Source organism: Peromyscus maniculatus, chromosome 14 (genome assembly GCF_049852395.1).
Source record: "Peromyscus maniculatus bairdii isolate BWxNUB_F1_BW_parent chromosome 14, HU_Pman_BW_mat_3.1, whole genome shotgun sequence".
Taxonomy (NCBI): Eukaryota; Metazoa; Chordata; class Mammalia; order Rodentia; family Cricetidae; genus Peromyscus; species Peromyscus maniculatus.
Window position 1 is genome coordinate 91,231,102 of NC_134865.1, and position 21,935 is coordinate 91,253,036.

At 38.9% G+C, this 21,935-nt stretch overlaps 1 protein-coding gene across 5 annotated transcripts in view; it reads left to right on the forward strand.

The window, feature by feature from the left end:
* The first annotated feature begins 1,678 nt into the window (after positions 1 to 1,678).
* Positions 1,679 to 21,935, forward strand: part of Macc1 (MET transcriptional regulator MACC1) — a 120,772-nt gene continuing 100,515 nt past the window's right edge. For 4 of the 5 annotated variants that reach the window (XM_076551597.1, XM_076551592.1, XM_076551595.1 and 1 more), the window contains exons 1-3: positions 1,679 to 1,787; positions 7,499 to 7,613; positions 16,440 to 16,506. The gene's annotated coding sequence lies outside the window, so the exon portion shown is untranslated. The remainder of the gene's footprint in view (positions 1,788 to 7,498; positions 7,614 to 16,439; positions 16,507 to 21,935) is intronic. The other variant, XM_076551593.1, reaches the window with a different exon arrangement.

Here is a 21,935-nt window from a genome sequence, read left to right on the forward strand (position 1 = left end):
CATTTCTCAGAAAAGCGGTATCATTCAGGGTGTGTGTGTGTGTGTGTGTGTGTGTGTGTGTGTGTGTGTGTGTAGCAGTACAATATATACCTGCCAAATGTATTTTATGGGAAAAAAATTAACAGCTAGTAGAGAGATGTGCCAGTTATTAATTTACTGGCTCTACCACCCCCCACCCTTTTTCCTTTCTCTGTAATAATAAAGATGGGACTTGTTAAGCAGGGTCAGTGGAGGGTACACTGTCTATTCCCCAGCAAATCAACCATAAGCCTCTCCACACCATACTTTCCAGGTGGCTTCCCTTGGGATCAGCTGCTGACCAGATGGGTTTCAGGGTAGTTACCGGCAAACTGAGTAGACTTCCAGTGAATTCATCAGTATCCCAGAAAGAATTTTTCTTTTGGCCACAAGTCAGGATCATCTTTGTCCCAAAACAACCCACTGAAATCATGTACAATCCCATAAGCATCGACCCTGACATTTTAATGAAGTGTGTGGAAGATTCTCTTAGGTCCTTCCTTTCTTGAGAAGTCTCTGCCAGCAACCCTGTGTATTTTTATTTCTCCTTCCACCATTTTTACTCAGTTTACTGTGGTTTCAACCCCTGTTGCTACTTCTTTATCAATTTTTCCTTGTTCAGATTATTGTGTGGTTTCTCTGTTCTGATTACAACATAACTAAAATAGCAGAGAGGTAACAACAGATTGTGTTTGTTCCTAAGACATTTTATCTAGTAAGAAAGTTAAATTTTGCAAGTGCAAGGAGCCCAGGGAGTGAATAGACTTTTGTATAAGCCTTAAAATGAAATTACTGAATCATTTTCTACTTCTTAACAAGTTCCCTTTGGTGTATGAGACAACCTCTGGGAATTAGTGAACAAGAGTGGAGCAGAGAAAACATTTAATTCACAGTTCTTTCCATCTAGAGAAAATGAACATGGAAAGAACCTTCCAGTTTTGGTTTCCATGGTGAATATCCTGCTTGAGTTCTATCTCTTAGCTCCCCCTACCCCAACATAATTAGCTGCATTTATTCACATCCTTCAAGGAGCATTATGACTCCTCCTACCTCATCCCTCACTCCATCCCTCTGTAGAAAGGTAGAGGCATCTCATACAGGGTGAGAAGACTTTCCCACAGCTTCTGTGGGTCAAATCCAGCCAGAGGCAAAGTCAGTCCTGGGCAGTTTTATATAGACTAATGTTTTCCTGATTCACCTTCACGTCCTTCTTTTGAAAGTTTCCTTCTTTTTGTTTCTTCGCTTCAGTCCTGGTGACCCACTGGAAACCTTAGATCCCTGTTTCTATAGCACCCCTTCTAAAACAGCAGTTAGTTAATGCACATTGAAACCCAAGTTAAGATTTCTTTGCAGGTAGTAGATTTTATTTATAGTTATCAAGTATAGACCCCTAGATCCCACTGTAGGCCTACTGAATCAGATTTCTGAGAGAGAGCAGGAAACCAGAAACCGACTATAGTTCTGTCTTTTTTTCCATGTAAAGCTACTGAACTAGTTAGTAACAGTGGTATTATTCAATATTCACTTGCATTTTAATATGAGAAGTTCTAGTTTATTATTGACTAGATCAGCATGTAATCTTGGATTTACTTTTAACATTTTAGCACTTGTTACCAGGGATTGTTCATTCCTTGAGTGAAAGCTCAACCTTTGCTCTGGAGGCTAAACTCCTTAGGTTCAAAGAGCTGTGCATCTGAGCTTCATGGTGAGCTTCTGAAAACAAGCTATATGCTGCTTATTTTCATCTCAGACAATGATCATCTATGTAGGTGAGTGACGCAGTTATGGAGATGGTGTAGAGAAGTCCAGTGGCTGTGTAGTGAAGTGAGGAGGAGCCCACTATGGAAGCTGAAGACATCCAAGGTGGAGACCGGATAAAAGAATTAGCAAGAGAGTGGGAAGCAGGGCTCAAAGTACTCAATTATTCCTGACAGGGGACAGGAGCATGGCAAGGAATGAAAACACACTTAGTGAACCTCGAGCTAGCTCCCACCATTTCCAGATATTTCTCAGTGATGAGTAATTCTTTACAAGAAATAAAATATTTTAAAACTTCTTTTGACTTTATTAAGTATCATATTGTGTAATCCAAGGTTGATAGCGTTCACTGTTTTGTTGTTTATTTGTGCTCCCTTCCCATTCTCCCTCCCCTTTCCCTTCCTCCTTTCTTTTTTGTGAAAGATAAAATCCAAGGTAAGAAACATGTAAGCTTCTTACATGCTTGGCAAGTGCTCTACTACTGAGCTACATCTCTCATCTTCTTCTACAATCAAATTTTCCAGAGTTCCCTGAAGGAAAATCTTTAGGTAGAGTGAAGTCCTGTAATATCTGCCATCCATCTACTTACCCTTCCATCTATCTGCCTCCTTATTTTGAAATATCTATAGGTTCACATGAGTTCAGCCAGTTTTCACAGTGGGAACATATTGCATAGGTAGAGTACAATATCTAAATGTATAATGTTTATTTTTTAAAAACTCCCCAGATAATGATTGTATACTTAGCTGGAAATTTAGTAAGTGAATGATTATTTAAGGAACTGTGTTATCTGTTCTACTTGTAGTATTAGAGTACTTAACTATCTGAGGTCAATCTTAATAGACCATACAACTCATGCATTGCTATGGTTAGGGGAATCATTTGTTAGGATTCATTTAAAAACTTTAATTAGTCACCTCTTTTTTCTGTTTTTGAGATGTGGTAACTCTGGACTCAAAAAAACCAGCTCATACTGAAAAGTGTTTCAAATTCCTCTGTCCCTTCTTATTGTTAATTTGTAGTCAAGCAGAAGGAGGAGACAAAAAGAACTGTTTTGACCAGCCCTACACAGACAGCTGCTAAATATTACTTGCTCTTGAAATTAATTTTCTTTTCATGAAATTCATCACATTTTACCTTCATTTTAATTTTCTCTATGTTATAATTTGATTACTAATATTGCCACTAAATTTGAAAGACGTTGACCCTTTTGCAAGCTATTCAACTATTAACTCACTTCTTTTCAACTTGCTCTAGTTTTAACCTTTAGAAGACTTAGGTACTAGTATTAAATCTAACAGAGTTTTTCTGACCATGACCAATGAACCTACATCTTCTGTGCATTTCACAGAAGCATTACTTGGGGCTACCTAAAAAGTCAACCCAATAGAAACTGCAGATAGATCTATAGGAGCAAATTTATTAGGAAATTGGCCACTGAGAAGTCCCATAACGGGCCAGCTGCAGGCTAGAGACCACCACATGGTAAAATCCAACTCAGAAGGTCTCAGAACCAGCGAGGCTAATGATGTCACTCTTATTTCAAGGCTGGGAGCCTGAATACTGCATCATGGAGCAGGGCACTGCAATTTCAAGACCAGTAAGCCTGGAGTTCTGATGTGTAAAGCAGGAGACAAGTATGCACTACCTCTCAGATAAGATGCCAGTTCACCTTTTGTATTTATTTCCTCTAGGCTCCTAGTAGATTAAATTGATATCCACTCAAATATTAACCTTCTTTGGAAACACCTCCACAAACAAACCCCAAATAGGTTTTTCCAGGTCTCTGTGTATATCTCAGTTCTATTAAGTCTACACCCAACATTAATCATCACATTGCTGCTTTTCCCATAAATTTCAGAAAATCTGCAAACAGAAGTTTACAGTGGTAATCCATTTTGTAGTTGAAATAACCAAGAGAATAAAAACAAGCAGATTTATATAATTTCAAAACCAGATGGCAAATTTTATTTTAATAAAGATAAACCTGAACAAATTTTTATGAACCTTCTTCATGAAGTCTTTGGATTTATTCATCTAACAAATCTATTACTTCCAATATATTCTTTATTTACCAATATAATTGTCTTAAGATATATTTTGTATTTATTTTGTAGTTGTTTTTAATTGCTTTTATTGATTACCTAATACTAATGAATAATGCAATGAATAATCTCAAAAGTTAATTTTTCAAAACAATACATCTCTCTTATTTTCATTTATGAAGGTCTGGAATGAAGGTGTGGCTTTGCTAGGTGTTTCCCACTCAGGTTGCTCACAAAGCTGCCCTCAGCATCCTTCCATGCTGTGGGAATTTCAAACCTCTCCTGAGGTAGGTGTATTCACAAACCCCCTCAGGAGTGGCTATTCACAGTACAAAAGTGTATTTCTTGCTATGTGGTATCCTAGTTAATTTATTGTCAACTTGACATAATCTAGAGTTATCTGAGAGGAAAGTCTCAACTGAAGAATTTTTTAGATAAGATTGGTTTCTGAGAGTCTATGAAGGATTGTCTTACTTGTTAATTGATGTAAAAGGGCCCAGCCCACTGTGGGCTGTACCATCTCTAGGCAGGCAGTCCTAGGCCATATAAGAGAGCTAACTAAGCATGAGTCAGAGTGAACCAGAAAGCAAATATTATTGCTTTGATATCTTACTTGAGTTCCTGTGCAGACTTCCCTCAATAATGGACAGTGACATGGAAATGTAAGCCAAATAAACTCTTTGCTACCCTAGGTTGCTTCTGGTTAGAGTGCTTTATCACAGCAACAGAAAGCAAACTAGAATGTTTGCTTTCTAACTAACTAGAATGTTTGCTTTCAAACTAGAAGTCACTAGCATATGACTTCTCTTAAAGTGTGGGAGGGAGAAAGAAGGAAAGAAAGCAAGACAGAGAGGAAGAGCCACAGAGTTCTTTTCTAAAAGCACTGCGTGTCACTATGTTGTATTATGTTTGTTAGAAATGTATCACTTGGTCTATAACATACTGAAGGGAAATAGATTACACCATTAACACCCGGATTGCTGGATCTATAGGAGCCATTTAGAGTTGCTTGTGGTGGTATTGTGTTCCCCAAAATATTGTGTACCTTAATAAACTTACCTGGGGTCAGAGAACAGACAAGCCACTAGTTAGGCAGTGATAGCACACGCCTTTAATCCTAGCATTCCAGAGATAGAAATCCCTCTGGATCTCTGTGAGTTCAAGGCCACATTGGAAAAAGCCAAGCATGGTGACACACGCCTTTAATCCCAGAAAGCCAGCCTTTACTCCCAGAGAGTGGTGGTAGAAAGCAGAAAGATATATAAGGCGTGAAGACCAGAAACTAGAAGCATTTGGCTGGTTAAGCATGTGGCTGGTTAAGCTTCAGGTTTTTCAGCTGAGACCCATTCCGGATGAGGACTCAGAGGCCTCCAGTCTGAGTAGACAAGACCAGCTGAGGATCCGGCAAGGTGAGATAGCTGTGGCTTGTTCTGTCTCTCTGATCTACCAGCATGGACCCCAATAACTCGCCTCGGGTTTGATTTTATTAATAAGAACTTTTAAGATTCCTGCTACAGTTGCTCCCTGTAGAGAATCAACAGTCCAGTATGAAACATTCAGTAGAAAGCACATGTAGTTAGTAAAGAGAAATTTATAAGAAAGAATATGAACATACAGTCAGTGACTAGAAGAGTTCATAGGAAGAACTCTACATTGAGGTAGTTAGGGAAATAGTATAAAGGATTTAAATAATTTGATATATATGAAGTTATAGATTTTAGATTTGTCCATGTCAAAAGAGAAGGGGGTTTAAGGTTTAAGAATAAGCTGTTGCAAAAGAAAGAACTTTAGCGATTTAACAGCATTGAAGTTATATACATACATATATATATATACATACATATATATGTATGTATATGAAGTTATATCTATATCAATAACAGTATTTTCTCAAGATACAGTTCATACATTATCACATTACATCCACACAGAACTCTTTGACTAATCCTCTTAGGAAAACTGGCATGCAGATGTTCCAACCGAACTCCACTTTTCTCCCCTACATGCTTAGAAATTTTTATCTTCAGCCTTTCTCTCTCTCTCTCTCTCTCTCTCTCTCTCTCTCTCTCTCTCTCTCTCTCTCTCTCTCTGTTCTCTCTCTCTTTTTTTTGAGACAGTGTTTCTCTGTGTAGCTTTGGTGCCTTTCCTGGAACTCACTCTATAGCTCAGGCTGGCCTCGAACTCAAAGAGATCTGCCCGAGTGGCGGGACTAAAGGTGTACACCACCACCTCCCGGCTTAATCTCTCTCTTTTTATTACAGGTTGCTAATGTCTAATTATCATCCATAATAGTAATTACTGTTTTCTAGAATGTTATCACTGTTTGAAAATTAAGTGGAGGCCATCAGTCTGAAGTAGCTATAGTTCCCTGAGTTCCTATGAAAGCAGAAGAAAATTTAATTTCAGCCAACTATATGAAGGAATACAGCATTTAAATAGGCTGTTTTTAAATATTTTATCTTATTATTCTAAATTACATATGTGCATGTCTGTGTGTAGTTTGTGAACTTAAGCGCAGGGGCCCTTGGATTCCAGAAATGTCCAGTAGCCTGGAGCTGGATAGGGAGGTGTCTATGAGCTGTCTGGTGTCAGTGCTGGGGATTCAAATTTGGTCTTCTGCAAGAGCAGTGCAGGCTGTTAGTCACTGAGCTGTTGCCCCTGTAGTTAGACCATCCCATTAAGGCAGTCCAAATAAAGCAATTGCTCATATTTTGATCAACCAAATAATTCCTTTGCTCTTGTGCTCATTCACAGCTAGTGTTTACATCTAGGGGTGTTTCAGGCACTTCCAATTTATCACATTTATATTAATAAATACTTTAACATTTTAATGTGCTTGAGTTTTTTTCTTTTCTTTTCTTTCTGTCTTTTATTATTATTTTTTTCTTTTTAACTACTGACAAAGCAAGGGAGAGCTGAATCCCACCTTTTACAGTAAGGCATCCTTTTCTTTCCTATGTGGTATTGATGGCATCTCCTCTGAGCTTTTGTTTCACATTTAAAAATGTTTTTATTCTTGCATTTATTTATTTATGGTGTGTGTGTGTGTGTGTGTGTGTGTGTGTGTGTGTGTGTGTGTGTGTGCATAACTCAGAGGACAACTTTTGGGAGTTTGTTCTTTTCTTCCATGTGCTTCCTGGAGGTCAAACTCAGGTCATCAGGCTTGGCAGCAAGCACTGTTACCTGCTGAGCCATCTTGCTGGCCTTTTGTTTCATTCTTTACATTTACTTTCTATTGTTGTTGTTTTGTTTTCACTTCCTTGCATGTCTTTTGTGGTGATATTTTATTTGTGCTCTAACAAATAAAACCTACCTTGGGATCAGTGGATGGAGCCAGCCACTAGATTAGACATAGAGGTCATACAGTGGTGGCACACACCCTTCATCCTTTCACTTGGGAGGCAGAGATCCGTCTGGATCTCTGTGAATTTCAAAGCCACACTGGGAACAGAGCCAGGTGTGGTGACACACACCTTTAATTCCAGCACTTCAGATATCATGTCTTATCTTGGGAAGGGCACACACCTTTAATTCCAGGAAGTAAGATGGCAGGACACAGAAGGGTATATAAGGGGTGAGGAAACAGAAACTCACGCTCTTGGGGCTGAGGATTTCAATCAGAGGATTTGTGGAGTTGGTGAGGTAATGGCTGGTGGCTGTGGCTTGTTCTGTTTCAGCATTCACCCCAAGGAGGCTTTGAGCAGCAGTTCAACTGAGACCCTCAGGGGTGAGGACTCAGAGGTTTTCAGTCTGAGGATTTGTGGAAACAAGATTGGCTGAGGAGTTGTTCAGGTGAGATTGGCTGTGGCTATTCTGCTTCTCTGGTCTTTTAATGTTTACCCCAATATCTGGCTCTTTTTTTAAATTAATAAGACCGTTTAGCAATTAATCTTACAGTCTTTTTTGAATAAGACAGGATAGGAAATCTACTTTTGACGCTGTGCCTAGGACTTTAATGATTGTTCTTGCTGTTTGTTGGGAAATATAAAATACTAATGTTAGTGAGGGGAAGTGGAGTAGAGCAGTTGTAAGACAGAGTCCACTGGGAAGAAGTGATGTATCTGAAAACCCAGATAGATATGACACCAGGTAGAAAGCAGCGTGCATACCGTCCTCCACCCCTCCAGTTTTGTTTAGTGATAATCTAAATGTATGCCTATCTGGGGCAAATATTTCTTCACATTATATCACAACATAAGAGATGAGTTGGATCGATAATTAAGAGCACCAGCTGTTCTTGAATGGAAACCCAGTTTCCATTCTCAGCACCCATATGGAGGTTCACAACTCCAGTTCCAAGGAATGCAATTCTCTCTTCTGGCTTCCATGAGCACAAGATATAAACATAGTGCATAAACCTACTACATACAAGCAAAAAACCTATACACATAAAATTAATAAATCAAAAAGGTATAGTTTAATAGAACTTTTTATGAAATATATTTTGTCAACTTTAACAGTAAATGAACAAAATCCTAAATGACATAGTGCTAAGATGTCATTTTTATTCGTGTTATTTATTTATTATTTTCTTTTATAGAAAATATATTTTTCCTCACATAATATATACTGATATGGTTTTCTCTCCCTCTATGTGTCCCAGTTCCTTGCCTCTTCTCTCATCCTGATCTTCCCCCTTTCTGTTTCTCACTAGAAAACAAAAATCCTTTTGGGGGATAATAATAAAGTAAAATGAAATATAGTAAAATATGATAATATAAAATAGAAACTAACATGAGAATTGGACAAAACAAGCAAGCAAGCAAACAAACAAATAGAAAAGAGCCCAAGAGAAGGCACAAGAAACAGAACTGCTTGTTCACACACTCAGGAATCTCATGAAGAAACTAAACTGGAAACCATAATAATATATATGCAAAGGACCTGTAAGGTAAAAAGAAAGAAGAAAAAATATACAAATAAAAATAAAAAGATAAAGTTTTTTAAAAAATGAAAAGTTCTTATGTAACTTTGCAACTTTGTGGGACACAGAACCTCCAGAGACAGCATTGAGTTTATTTTCTTTTGGCCATCTGCTGCTGGGCATGCAGCCTACCCTTAAGAACAGTTTGTTTCCCCAGTGTGACTCCCTTGAAGGAAACTAAATTTTCATTTGCAAGTGGTTATCAATTTGAGATTTATTCTGGGTTAGGGATGAGGGCATGTGTCCGCTTATCCTTTCAGCTCTTATCTTCTGTGTACCGGTACAGATCCTGTGCATGCTGCCTCAGTCTTGTGAGTTCATGTGTGCACTGATTATGTTGATTTAAAGGGCCTTGTGTTCTTGGTGTCCTCCAACTTGTCTGGCTCTTGCACTCTTTCTGCCTCTTCTGCAGTACTTCTGCAGGACTCTCTGAGTCCTGAGGAAAGGGATTTGATGGGGACATCCCTTTTAATGCTGACTGTTCCAAGGTCTCTCACTCTCTGCATAATGTCTGTGGGTCTTTCTATTTGTTCCCATCTCTTGAAGGAGAAAACTTCTCTGCTGATGGCTAAGCAAGGCACTGATCTGCTTCCCTGGCTGGAATGTAGTTATTTATTATAAGACCTCATAAAACATTTATTAGTTTATCTCAGGAAACACATTTACTATAGATAATTTGTCTAATAAACTCATTCTCTGACAAAGGAAATCATAGTTTAGAACCCTTGGATAATTCTTTGAGAAATTCAGTTTAGTGTATTTTAGCTTGGATAGAGGCCTATGTCATATATGAAATATTCTGCTATGTCTCGGGTGACATTTAACACTCACTTAAGCTTGATTCTACTTCCAACCTATAAATGAAAATAGTCAGACTTGACCTCTGCTGTCCTCTGAATGGTATTGTAAGGTTTAATAAAATGAGGAGCAAACATAAAAAGAGAATAATACCTTAGTTTCTATTGGATCTTCAAGGGTAAGAAGCCTCACAGCAGCTTTTCTATTGTCACCTTTTAAATCAGCAAAAACTAAAAAATCACATAGAACGTGAATCTATTGTAGACAAATTTCTAAACAGTCTTATTAAATAAGAAACACAGAGCCGCCAGGTGGTGGCGGCGGCGGCGGCGGCGGCGGCGGCGGCGCACGCCTTTAATTCCAGCACTCAGGAGGCAGAGTATGGTGGATCTCTGTGATTGAACTCACCAGCCTGGTCTACAGAGTGAGTTCCAGGAAAGGTGCAAAGCTACACAGAGAAACCCTGCCTTGAAAAACCAAAAGAAAGAAAGAAAGAGAGAGAGAGAGAGAGAGAGAGAGAGAGAGAGAGAGAGAGAGAGAGAGAGAAAGAAAGAAAGAAAGAAAGAAAGAAAGAAAGAAAGAAAGAAAGAAAGAAAGAAAGAAAGAAAGAAATACAGAGCCAAATACAGTGGTGCAGGCCATAGAGATCAGAGCAATAGCCACCAACTAACCTTAGCTCACCACATTGCTGTACCTTCCCAAGAGAGCCTCTTCCTGTCTAACCTGCGCCTTCATTGCCTTCCTATTCTGCCTTCTCATTGGCTCTAAGCCCAGCCACATTACTTCCTCTTCACTGCTTGTATATACAGACCTCCAGGTCTCTGCGGTTGGTACTGGGATTAAAGGCATGTGTCACCACGCTTGGCTGTTTCCTTGAACATACAGAGACTCTGCCTGCCATGTGATCGGATTAAGGGCATGTACTATACCACCACCTGACTTCTGTTTATGGCTAACTGTGACCTCTGGTCTCAAGGCAAACTTTATTTATTAACATACAAATAAAATATCACATTTCAGCACAAATAAAATATCACCACAGTCTATTCCAACTACTGAAGTGTTTTAAAGTGAACTTAGTGAAGCAGGAGACAAGTATGCAAGTCCACCTGAAAGGGAAAGGATAGAAGGAGAGTCACTACCAGTGTGGGTCACCTTTTTGGCTAGTTCTTTCTACCTTTCCTTTTCCTTTCAATTTCAGCTTCTTTCAGAGATTGTCTGAGGACTGAAACAAAGGGTCACCTTGAGTATTCTCCAGAAGGGGGAGGGCTCCTCTGGCAGGGCCCCTCAGGTCCTTGGGAGGCACTTTCTCTAAAGAGGCAGCTTTTCTATTGTAAGCTTGTCTACTCATCAGTCAAGGACTGAAGTACCAGCGGAATTGAGTAGGAGCAGACACCACTAATCTCCAATAATGACAACTAAGCACAGGATGTAAAGAATAAGGTTAGAACTGAAAGTATAACACTTATTGGTATTGTATAGGGAGATGGGACAAGTTTCTCAATCTCTCACATGAGGATTTTGAAGCAATGCCATGAGCTTGCTTCAATCACAATTGAGGGCATTTTTCATGTCAGCAGTGAGGCCCATTGTAGCTCTCCTGGCAACTGGAAGTCTTTATCTCCTTGCCTTTAAAAATGGAGCTACTGATTCACACCTTGAATAGTTGTGAGAAATAAAAGGGAGTAAAGAAGATTAAAATAAGCTCATACAGTGACTTTCCTTTTAGATTCCCCAGAGGTTATCAGATAAAACATTTCTGCTACAACTCATCCCAGCTCTGAAATTAAATGGCTCTTTAGCAAAAGAAAAATAGATTCCTGATCCCTTCAGGGTTTTCCTGGTAATTCATAGTAATTCTTTGATGCCTAGTGCATTTTCTTCTTCTATAGAGTTAAGACTAATCTCATAAACGTATTGTACTCATTCTCCCAGTAAGAGCTTTTCTTTCCTTTTAGTTTACTATGTTTAGCAGTATTTAGCTTTTATTCAAGTGTTTTTATATTAATGTATTTATTGTTTCACTGTAGTATTGTCCAATTAAACTGTGCTTTTTATAATTAACAAAGCCACATGCCTTGCATGGAATGAAGGCTGTACCTTGGGCCTCCAGAATCCTGCCATTCACCTCATATGGAGGGTCTTCAAGAGGCTGGAGTTAGATTTTTTTTGTCCTCACCTGAATGCTGAATCTGTTCAGTGCATTTACTTATGTGGAAGGAGGCATGCACTACAAAGTGGCAAATGTGAGATTGGAAGACCTGCAGATATTGGAGACAGTGAATCAATCCATCTTATATACAATCACCCTGTTTCTAATTCTCTGAACCACTTTGGTTAGTAGCATGCATTGCTTCACAGCAAGGTGTGAAGTATACACTGTCTTTGAGTTTAAAAATGGTTTTCCCTCCCTGTAGTCAAAAGCAAGCCCCTTTAAACACAGAAAATCTTTGGTTTGACTGAGAAAGGGATCCTTTGATTCCTCATAACTCCCTAATTAAGCATCCAACTTGAAGGTTGGGTAATTTATGAAGTGAAGCCATGGGAAACAAGTAAAAGCAAGATTTTTCTCATGCAGGAAGAGGAAAGCCCAGTCTGCCACAGAGCAATAGAGCCCAGAAAAGAAAAATATTTATGTATGATTAAAACCACCAGAAGGAAAAAGACAAATCAAGGTAGATTTTGAAGTTCTAAGACCATCAAGCCTGTTGCTTTCCTTCTCCTGGGTAGGAAAATGACAAGTTTTAATATGAGTCCCCACACCTGTGAAATGCCAGGTATAAGGGATGCCTGAGACTGAAGTCTAGGGACAGAATCCTTAGTCCTCATCAGTGGTAAGGGTTGATGAACTCCGAGGTTCAGGCCAGACAATCTCAATTCATAAGGGTACTCTGTGTCCATGCAGTCACACCACAATGGAAGCTACAGTGGTAGAGGCTGCCATCCAGACAGCAGACATGATGGGACAGATCACCTAAAGACACATATCCCACTACCACCGCTGAGGACTTGCCAGCTTCAATCTGCACACAGACACTGTATCTACATGAACACAAGAAGATTTAAATAATGAGAAAACTGTAATCATAAGAATGAAAATGCACATCTATCTTTCACAGAAAGGAGGGATTGTGGAATAGACAGAACCAGACACGAGCTATGAAAACACAATATCAAATGAATGTAGACACACTGAATGCATATGTGTCTCACAAGGAAAGATATCCATGAAGTCTGGTCAGATTGTTTTAAAGATAAAACTCTTTAAAAATAAAACAAGACAAAACAAAAAACTTGTTTTAGTACACATTGGGAGCACAGCACGAGGTCCTAGTGCCCACAGATCCTCAGAGAAGTCAGGAATATTGAGCACATAGGATTGTCTTTCCAATGGGGAAGATGTAAAACCTGTTCTTGGAAGAAATGATATGTACCCTGAGTCAAGTAACGATGTAATTATGCTTCCCTGCAAGTATATGAATCCTAAAATATGGAATCTGAACTATACTAACGTTCAGATCTTTTATGATTGATTTTCTTTGTTCTTGAATTTTCAAATGTGCTTTGTGTTCCATGGTCACTAAATGCCAAGTTTTAAAATATGAACCATCTTCTTCTGGATTTTTACAAAGCCCACAGTGGGAATCAACATGAGAAATATTGTTGCCAGAGTAGCATCCTGAAAGCACCTTAGGTGGAGGATCCTCCACCCAGGGAATCTCCTAAACTCCTTTCTGCTCCATCTTGAAGAGACTTCCATGCTGCTTAATTATGAGGGTCTTCACTTACCAGTCCCTGTGTACAGTGATGAGGAGTCCCCTTGTGTGTCATTTTGTCTAGCCTTCTGAGTAACAGGATGGAGAAATCAAGAACGATTGTTAGCATAATATGCAGCTGGCCCCAGGACTGGGTTTACAGAAGAGCTAGGACCTATGATTTAGTCAGGTTCCGAAGGTCTAGAATACAAAGTACCTGTGTTAGGCAGACAGAGGGACAGCTAGAGAGTCATTTGAAGTCAAGAGAAAATGATCAAGTCTTAGGGAGGCACAGCCTTCAATAGATTCTATAAGAGTATTTTTAGATGGTGGGCATAGACTCATATTTGGTTCAAAGTAAAAAGTGGCAGGAGGTGGTGAACTCTAATTTGCTTCAGCAAATTGATTGACAATTTTCTACCTAGTGACTTTCCCTGAAGCCCATTAGGAGTAGTTGCCCATTTTATTTCTCTTCTACACTATTTTTTTTATTCAATTCTTGCTGTAATTCTCTCTGGTAAATTCAGCATAATCTTGTTCATGATCTGGTGGCAGCAGTGGCATTTAAACTCACGGTGGCTACAACAGTCAAATTAAACTTTTAATGAAAGTTATATAAAAATAACTCAATACATAAATTTGTAATTGGTATCTGATATTAACAGATTAAAAGTAACAGTATTTTATTTTTCAGTCCTATGATAGTAAGTTTTAAACAATTTTATTTAAGTGGTGGGAACAGATAAATTAATGACTAAATGGCAGTTACTTCACCCCTTTTCAGAAAGACACTTTTTTGAAAACACAGAGCCAGTTGGCTGCTTCTAATTTTTGTTGTTGTTTGTTTCTAATTGTGGGAACATAGAAAACAGGAAGTTATAGACCTGGTGCTTCCTTACCGACTCCCACAGAGGACACAAGAGAAAAGTTAGGGGACTTGCCAAAGCAGTCAGCTATGAAGAGAGACATTGGAAGACAGGGAGAAGAAGAAAAGCTAACAGTGATGTCACCAGGTTAGGAGGGAGGAGGGTCAATGGGCAGTGCTGCCGAATTCCTCAGTCTGCAGTGGGAGCATCTAGAGAGGGAATTCATTGGGTGAGGGGAGATAGGTAGGTAGGTAGGTAGGTAGGTAGGTAGGTAGATAGATAGATAGATAGATAGATAGATAGATAGATAGATAGATAGATAGATAGATAGAGACAGACAGACAGACAGACAGACAGACAGACAGAGACATACACAGAGAGAAACAGACAGAGACAGAAAAAACGCTGCTCTATTTGATGGCAGGATAGAACAGAAGTTTTCATTTAAGCCAAGAAAGAGTGGAGTGTGATGCTTATGACCTATCCTGCTATTTTATGACTTTTTTTTGTATTTTTAATTTATTTTTTTACATCCTGACCAAAGTTTCCCCTCCCTCCTCTCCTCCCAGTCCCCCTCCCGACCTGCCTTCCCTGCCCTTATCTACTCCTCTTCCAAAAGGGCAGTCCTCCCATGTCTATCAACAAAACATGGTATATCAAGTTGTGGTAAGACTACCCACCTCCCCTTTCATTAAGGCTGAGCAAGGCAACCAAGTATGAGGAATAGGGTTCCAAAAGCCTGCAAAAGAGTTCCACAAGAAGACCAAGCTATACAACTGTAACATATATGCAGAATGCCTACATCAGCCCTATGAAGGCTCCCTGGTTGTTGGTTTAGTCTATGTGATCTCCTATGAGCCCAGTTTAGTTGATTCTGTGGGTTTCCTTGTGATGTACTTGACCCCTCTGGCTCCTAGGTCCTTCCTCCCTCCCTTCATCAGGAGTACTGGAGCTCGGCCTAATGTTTGACTGTGGATCCCTGCATCTGTTTCTATCAGTTGCTGAATGAAGCCTCTCTGATGATGGGTTAGGCACCAATCTATGAGTATAGCAGAATATCGTTAGGCATAATTATACTGACATTTATTCAGTCGTGTTTGGTTCTATCCTAGGTCTCTGGGCCAAGCCATCTCTGGGTCCTGGTGCTCCAGGCAGTGTCAGGGGTGTCTATCCAGCTTATGTAAGGGTGACACAGAGATCGTGGCAGTGTTGAACCAATGACTGGTCTAGCCTGAGACCTTTGCCATGTGAGTGATCCCACCCCTGACACTGCCTCGAGAACTATCATACTATTTTAAACAACCAATACTGCTGTTTTCTGCTATCAAGACTATGTAAAATGGTGTTGTCTGCACATGGTCTAAATCAAATCAACTCCTGATTTAAAAAGGAAACAAAACAACACTAGCTGAAAGAGAGCTGGATGAACAGATATCTTTCAGAGAAATGCTTCTGATCCACTGACTTTGAATTCTTGTTCCAATTTTAATATTACCATAATGCTTTTTCCTTTACCCGAGATGGCTCATTTAAGGGCATGACATTCTTATGATTAGTAGAAATAAAATTAACATTTTTAGAATTTGTAACACTCCACATTGAGAAACAGAAATAATAATAATATCACTTAACTTTAGTTGAACTTTATTATGATGCAGAAAATGTACTTGCAGCTTTCTATTTATTTTCTCTTCAAAGCTCAAAACAAAATCTGAGGAAGGTGCTTTTTGGTTTTGTTTCACTTAGTTGTTTTTGTTTTGAGCAAGAGTTCCTTATTTATCTCAGTACCCCTAAGTGCAGACATTGCAAGTTTGAGCTACCACACTCGGCGTTAGAAGGTAGCATTTTTATTGTAACTTGACAAAGGAAGAAATCAAAGCACAGGAAAGCTAAGACATCTTGTTCACAGCCACACCGAAGGAAGCAGATCTAGGATTTAGAGCTTCATGATAGTCTAGTGTTAGCCTTTAACACTGGGATTCTCAGTTGTTAATATAATCTTTAAGAATAGTGATTCCATTGCCAGCAGTCTTTTGTGGGGGTATCTTTGTGTATTTCTATGGGCCTCTTTAGCTCTTTGTTTCTTCCCTTTCTCATGTGGTCTTCATTTACCATGGTCTCCTATTCCTTGTTCTCCCTCTCTTTTCTTGATCCAGCTAGGATCTCCCGCTCTCTTTCCCTCGACCCTCGCCCTTCATTTCTCCCACTAATGTCCAGGCTGTTCATGTAGATCTCATCCATTTCTCCGTGTCTTTCTTGGGGTCCTGTTTTCCAGGTAGCCTCACTGGTGATGTGAGCAGCAGTCCAGTCATCCTTGTTCCACATCTAGTATGCTCCTATGAGTGAGTACATACCATATTTGTCTTTCTGAGTCTGGGTTACCTCACTCAGGATGATTTTTTCTAGATCCATCCATTTGCCTGCAAACCTCATGATGTCATTGTTTTTCTCTGCTGAATAGTATTCCATTATGGCTAGGCCCGGGGTGGAGCGCTGGGAGTCTAATTAGTGAGAAAGAGGAGGGTTTATATGAACGAGAATTGTTGAAACCAAGGTTGGATAAAGCACAGGGACAAATAACCAAACGAATGGAAACACATGAACTATGAACCAAAGGCTGAGGGGACCCAACTGGATCAGGCCCTCTGAATAGGTGAGACAGTCGATTGGCTTGATCTATTTGGGAGGCATCTAGGCAGTGGTACCAGGTCCTGGGCTCGTTGCATGAATTAGCTATTTGAAACCTGGGACTTATGCAGGGACGCTTGGCTCAATCTGGGAGGAGGGGACTGGACCTGCCTGGACTGAGTCTATCAGGTCGATCCCAGTCCTCGGGGGAGACCTTGATCTAGGAGCTGGGAATGGGGGGTGGGCTGGGGGGAAGGGGAGGGGGGCAGGAAGGGAGAGAACAAGGGAATCTGTGGCTATTATGTAGAACTGAATAGTATTGTAAAATAAAAATAAAAAAAAGAAAATACTCAGTACAAGCAGTGCTTTAGGTAGGCTACTCAATAAATCAGTTTCTAATAAAAAAAAAAAAAGAATAGTGATTCCCTGATGCAGACTAAAGCCACAGTGACAAACCATGTTCATAAAGTGGTTAAAATGTTAAAAAGACTGACAGTGCTACATGTGATTAAAATATTAAACAATTGAGATTCACAAACTCCTGGTATGCTAAGCACATCTATTGTCTTTGCAAAAATATAATTCATTTTTTAAAGTTTTTTTTTAATTTATTATGTACACAGTGTTATGCCTACATGTATGTATGCATGACAGAAGAGGGCACCAGATCTCATTATAGATGTTTGTGAGCCACCATGTGGTTGCTGGGAACTGAACTCGGGACCTCAGGAAGAGCAGCCAGTGCTCTTAATCTCTGAGCCACCCCTCCAGCCCAGAATTAATTTCTTGACATATAGATGGGACATTTGTATCAGCCTCCCTCCTCCCCCAAATAAGGCTTGAGAAGGGCTGGGGCAGCAGCGAGGTTGCAAGAGCTGAAGAACAGGGAGGGTTGCTGTGAAATGCTGTTCTCTGAGCATGACCTGGCTGCCATACATATGCACTCAGAGGAGCTGTGGATATTTGCATGAAACCTTCTTACAGTAGGACTTGGGAGAAGGGCTGATGTGCCTCTGGCATCTGGTGGCTGCTGGGGAAGGCAGAGTCAGCTTTCTTTGGCGGATAGCTAGTTATAGTTGCCCAGGCCACAGTGAATAACCTGTTATAATAAGTTATACATCCATGCATATATGAGCAGCATTGGGTGGACTTGGACTCAGTAGGCTATAAAAAAGAGAGTCCACGAAGTTGGGAGGGAGATGTGTTTGAGGGAATTGGAGTGAATTGGAGGAAGGGAGTGTCGAGTGGATATGATCAAGATATAGTATATCAAACAGCAATAATTTGAAAACAGAATATGTAATACACAGGGGACATGCTAATTTTTCTCTGCATTATTCCAAATTATGATGCAAGGCAAACACTATATATTAATTTATTCAGGGAGTTTTATGCTTACCTACCCACAGCCTAAGTTACTGCACAAAATTGAATTATACACATTTCCCCTTTTAAGTGATTCATGATGTTTGTCTATTTAGTTGTCTTCTACTGAATGAATCATTTTTTCATGTTTTATTAATCTGACTATATTAAAAACTATGCACCATGATAGAATTTGGAAAAATGCATTATATAACACAACTGTTCATGTATAAGTGAAGTGAATGAAAATTTAGATGAGTGATACATATTCATTGTCTCTCTAGTAACTAAATCTCCTAAGACAGACACTAGGATATTTGGAACAAATTCTGGAAGTGACTTTGAAGCATGACCTCCTTAATTTTGTTGTTGTTACTCGATTTATTGAGAAAGTCTTTTCATGCAGCCTATCCTGTTTTGGAATTCACCATGTAATCCAGGCTGCCCTGAAACTCATGATGCTTCTGTTTCTGGAGTGTGAGAATTACAGACATCCACCATGACACCTCTCTTAGCTCACAAATTGTGGTCTAAAATGCTCTCATATAGATTGAATTGTGGTTTTGGTCACAGCTGAAAGTCAGTATGCTATGCTGGGAAAAGATTAACTATTGAAATTAGATGGGCTGGCTTAAATTTAATTCCTAATTTTGCCATTTTCTTCCTGGGTGTCTCTCTTCAGCCTTTGATGACTAATTTAGTTATAGAGATTATCTCAGTGTCTTGAGACAATTAAGAAATGCACAAGGGATGTATAGAATGCTTAATGTCCAGTACACGTGAGTCTTATCAGGTATCACATTAAATGCAGCATAGTGAAAGAATGCTGATGTTCACCTAGATTTTTGGGTCTGCATGTCTGCACTACTCTCATTGGCTTAGTGCCTAAGGTAAGTGCCTACACTTTTTTTGATTTTCCTTTAACACATTTTTAAAATGGTAATAACATTTATTTATTTTGAGGATTAAACTAGACAATATATGGAACAATTGATGGCACAAGGCAGAACCCCATAAATGTGGATTTGAAGTCCAATTTTTATTAGAACTATTGTGTAAGATACATGATGTTGTTTTCCAGAGGGAGACATAACATCTGCCCCATCTCTTTAGGTTTCAACAACAAGCCAAGGCATGATTCATCTGAAGTTCACTCCAGGGAACAGTACATTTATTGGGTTTCATTACAGAGCATAGCTGAGGGGTTATTTACAGGAGTGGGGATCTTTCACCTTCAATAGACCACACCTGAAAAGCATGTACATAGTAGGGATGAAGGCTTACCTCTAGCAACCTAGATGGAACCCACTTCCTCCAAGTCTGTCCTGGCCTATATAATCTATCCTGTTCCTGAGGTCATATATAGGTAAGGCAGAGCTGCATACAACAGGTGGTAGGAGGCAGCTGAATATTCTCATGAGGGTCTTGTGACCTTCACTACCCTTCCATGAGATGATGTAAACATGCAACAAGCCCAGCTGAAATAATCTTATTGCAAGGTGGCACAGCTAAACCCCCTAATATGGCTGTTGCTTGGTTCAGAAGATAGTCACTCATGACACATGACAACTCTAGTCATTAGAATTTCAACATGTGTAATCTACTTACCATTCATTTAAAAATATAAAGTAAGCCTAAGAAACAAGAAACACCATAATTATATCTTGAACTTTTCTTATTTTATCCAGTTGCTTTCACATCAAAGATAGCTAGGTAACTAGCCAAATGGATGAGGAGCCACTTTACGAATCTGTACACCAAAACTTTTCTATGTCTTGTTAGATTTGTATGGCAGCCTAGAAGGTGGAGGATAGAATGCAATTTGAGGAAGAATTCTGCCACACTGATCACTTCTTTGGACAGCAACATTTCTTTGTAACTTTGTTATTAAGCAGTTGAATTAAGCAGATGTCAAAATAAACTTGAAGCTTGAGGGACTCTAGCTCTGTAAAAGCATTCAAAATGCAAATTAAAATGACATTGTACATAATGAAAACAATGCTATGAATTACTCCACTGGGAATATTTTTCCAATTTACATTTATTATCAGAGACAATAAAGATGTATTTATAATCACAGATAATGATGAGATAAAATAAATAATAGATAAAACAACTTTATAACAAATAAAAAATATTGTTTGGAAACTAGGAAGTTAGCTCTGAGAAAATAAAGCATAATAATAAATCCATATATTTTAGATAAGTACACATGAACATACTAATAATTTTACCTATGACAATGTTTATAGACACACATCTTCTAAACCTTTAAATAGTATTACATGGCTTATTCATTTGTGCCTGACATAAAATATCACAGGTAATATCAGCTGAAGGCCTGCATTTTAACATGACTCTTTCTACCTGCAAATGTAATTATTCTGATTTCAGGTTTTGCAGTTGGATGCCAAAACGTGTTGGCTCTGCCATGACTGGGTTAAGGAACCATGCTGCACTTGAGACATTTTTATTTGTAGGTTTTTATTTTATTATATCTAATTTATGAAATGTTTTTGTATGATTTTCCCCCTCTTGTCTGGAAAATCAAATTTGTTTAATACAAAAGAGCATTAGCTAACTAAAAATTGTCAGGTGAATAGTGTAACTATAACTTTGTTATGTAGTGGAAAACCTTTGTTTTGCATGTATGGTTCCCAAGTTTTATAATTCCTTTCCACAGAAAGCCCGTTTTTATGATTAGATATATTTGCAGAAGTGTTCGGGTGTCAGATTGTATGGCTATGATATGGTAAACTTTGTGTTTACTGTATCATACTCATTTTGAAACAGAAAATCTATGCTCATCAAGTCTTTTTTAGGCATTTATGATATGCTTAAGAACATTGATTCTATGCATTCACACACACCTATCTGTTCTCTTTGGCTCTAAAATGAGAATAGCTGATCTTTGTCATGCTAACATTTTAAAAATGTAGTTGTGTCACTAAATTCAGTTAGCATAATGAAGCATCACACAAAAAATATGGAAAGTTTAGCTTCTGCTTTTTGGTTTGTTTCAATGGCCAATTTGTATGAACCAATACAATCTCAATTTCTTAAAAATGACTTTTATTTGTATTTTAAACCCAAAGTTAATGAATTTATTGTGAAGCATCTGAATATATTTTAATGATTCTGACTCATTTCACAATTATGTAAGCTATGTACACAGCCAGCCGCTGTGCTTTGTCTACCCCAGTGTCCATGCTCCTCCCCCCACCTTTTTTTTTTTTAAAAAAAACTGCGTCTTCACTTGCCTTTTGGCAGCCACTTTCCCTTTGTGGGTTGTAGAGGTGGTTACCCCACAATCAGCTAAGGTGCATTAGAAAGAAGAGCCTTTCATTTTGGGTTGGCTAAGATGGAAGTGTTTGAAAGTGCTGAGGCCATCTCAATACTCGTGGAATGGGCATCCTATGGGATAAATTCAACAGAAAACAAGGAATGCCAAAGATAGAATGATATGTGTTCTTAGTAGGAGTACTTGACACCAACTGTAGCCTGGTTTTCTTTGGACTTTAGTAATGTGAGCCTATACATCACATTTTGTTTTTTTATGAGTCGGTCTGAATTAGGTTTCTGGTTTTTGCCATTATAAAAAATATTACCAAAACAAGTGGATGAATGATGGAAATTCTACTGTTTCAGTGCCACTGCACACAAAGTCAGCAAACTTGGAAAGTCTCCTGAAGTTATATTGAACCTCAAGCATGTACAAAGGCTTTTAACTGTTGCTGTGTCATTTTAGTGACTTTGTATTTGAGTCTCTTTTAACTAG